This window comes from Alosa alosa, chromosome 20 (assembly GCF_017589495.1).
Source record: "Alosa alosa isolate M-15738 ecotype Scorff River chromosome 20, AALO_Geno_1.1, whole genome shotgun sequence".
Lineage (NCBI taxonomy): Eukaryota > Metazoa > Chordata > Actinopteri > Clupeiformes > Clupeidae > Alosa > Alosa alosa.
The window spans coordinates 21,028,055-21,030,554 of NC_063208.1; the positions used below are offsets into that span (position 1 = coordinate 21,028,055).

The 2,500-nt window shown below is 42.5% G+C and overlaps 1 pseudogene; it reads left to right on the plus strand.

Moving 5' to 3' along the window:
- Nucleotides 1-2,500, plus strand: part of LOC125285299 — a 111,243-nt pseudogene that overhangs the window by 97,108 nt on the left and 11,635 nt on the right.

Below are 2,500 nucleotides of genomic sequence, written 5' to 3' on the forward strand. Positions count from 1 at the left end.
CCATGCAGAGTGTCCTGTTCGCTCTTAAACTTTCCATCACATTTGGTGCCTCTGCCTAGCCACTTCATAAATGTGTTAGAATTAGTTCTGTACTTTAAAGAACATTTTGAGTAATCACATAACCTATGTTCAATGTTGCAATATTATCAGAAGGCCCTATGTGCAATTTGCTTTTGAGCATGATCTTATAAGAACATTTCAAAATGAATGGAAAGACAGTGATGAGATTTTGCACTCAGCTGTAGCCTAGGCCTGCTAGTGATGAGTCTGTTATAGCCTATTTAGTTGTATTGTAGCCTATGCAACTATTCTATTAAACACTGTGTGCTATAGTCTATTAAACACTATAGGCTATGACCGCTATGTTCTTGTACTATTTCCCCCATGATATTGTTTCAGTTATCCAAAAGGCTCGAAGGATGCTCTATATTATATGCCAATTTTGTTAAAACAACTAATAAATGTGAGGTGAGGTGCCCCCCCCCACCCGTTGTTCTCTGGCGCCGACCCTGGCAGAGGTTTATATTGGGATGTCTAACATGAGGGGTCAGCATATCTAATCTGTTGACTGATTATGGAAGGAGTCTCTTGCTTTCAGATGTTTTTCCAGGTAGTGTACAAGTGAAGGGATAGACGAAAAAGGCTTTTAGAAAGAAGTATTTTGTATTATTTTGAAAATACAAAAATACAGTATTTTACATACATTTTTTGGCTGCTGTATTTTGTAGCTTATTTTGATACATTTTTAAGGTGGGTATTTGGTATTTTATTTGGAAATACATTTTGATGTATTTGTGCCCATCCCTGTATACACATGTGAGCGTGTGGCTTACAGTGTTTGCACACATGCGCTTGCTCTGTGACCCTAAAATTGTGGTCATGCATGAGTGCATGCTGGCACAACCACACTCATCCTCAGACTTGTGCCATTTTGACAGAAATATACACCACTTCAAACAAACACACACACCACTTTGATTCATACAAACATACAAACATGCAAACTGTACAAACATGTTTTGAATGTATGAGTAGCTGTATGCTTTAGAACCTTGCCCAAATACAGCTAGTCATACATTCCCTTAGGCTCCAGGGGCCTGCCCCCCATCCTGTGTGTGTGTGTGTGTCCATTCGTGCGTGTGTATGTGTGTGTGTGTGTGTGTGTGTGTGTGTGTTAGATCTGTCCCCCACATCTGTTACACAACGGCAGCACGGCCCTTCCCAGGAAGAGCCCCTGCCTCGCGGGTTTTGTAAGCGTATTTTTGGATGACCTAGAAACACACTTTCACCCGCGGATCAGTGCTGGGTGGTCATTACGAGATCACTGAGAGCTCTGAGTCTCTCTAAGTGTGTGTGTGTGTGTGTGTGTGTGTGTGTGTGTGTGTGTGTGTGTGTGTGTGTGTGTGTGTGTGTGTGTGTGTTCGTGTGAGGGGCTACAGTGCATTATATCAAAGATGGTGTGTGCACTCATGCCTTCTGCACATTCATTTTTATTTGCGTGTGTGTGTGTGTGGCAGTGGTGGGGGTCATTCGGTCATGCCTCAATAGATATGATTGTATATGTGCGTGTGTTTGTTTTATCTGGCTAACATGCATGCATGCTAATCTTCTCATGCCACTGTGTGATTTTAACAATTTAATGTCACACATCATTGAATTAATTTCCCTCTTAACTCATGTGTGCCATTTTCATTTAATTTGTGTGTTCTACTCTGATTTAGTGTTTTGTGTGTGATCGTATGTGTGTATGTGTGTGTGTGTGTCCCAACCTCATGTTGATTGCATATTTGTTCCTGTTTTTCCACTGTTCACTGCCGTCTTCCACTTTTCCACTTCTTCTGCCCAGTTTTACATGTTTTCCTGTTTCAGTATTTTCTGTACAGTAGTCATTGGTATTGTGTGTGTGTGTGTGTGTGTGTACACACGCCATCCCTTACCCACTATATTGCCTTTGGAAGATTCCGACTTAATCAGATATAGCTCAGGCGGGACAAAAGGGAGTAGGGATGGATTGAACCGTGCTCAGACTTAACTAAAAGTAATGACGACGGCTGCTGTGTAATTCAGCACGGCTCAGAAAAAAAGAGAAACTCTCAGCACGGTCAGAAACCTACTCCTCTGGAAAAGACCTTCGATCCGTCAAACGCCACTGGATAGAATGTAGACTCTTTAATTTGCACTGTAATTAGACCCAAGCCTAACTCTCTCTCTCTCTCTCTCTGTGCGTGTGTGTGTGTGTGTCTCCATGCTTTGGGATCAATAAGCCGTTATGAGACTGAGAGTTGAGCCCTGGACTGACGGGTCGATCTCGGAGCTGTAATCACATCTGAGATGGAAGCTAGCTGCTCCTGAGGCAGGACAGATAGATAGGGATTCACCCAGGGTTTAGAGTTCAAAGGGAAAGGTTACAGGATCAGATATGGATTAAGATGCGGATGTGCTATGAGTGGAGGGAATAGGAATGCAGGAATTTCTATTCCCTGTAGCCACGGGAATGTTA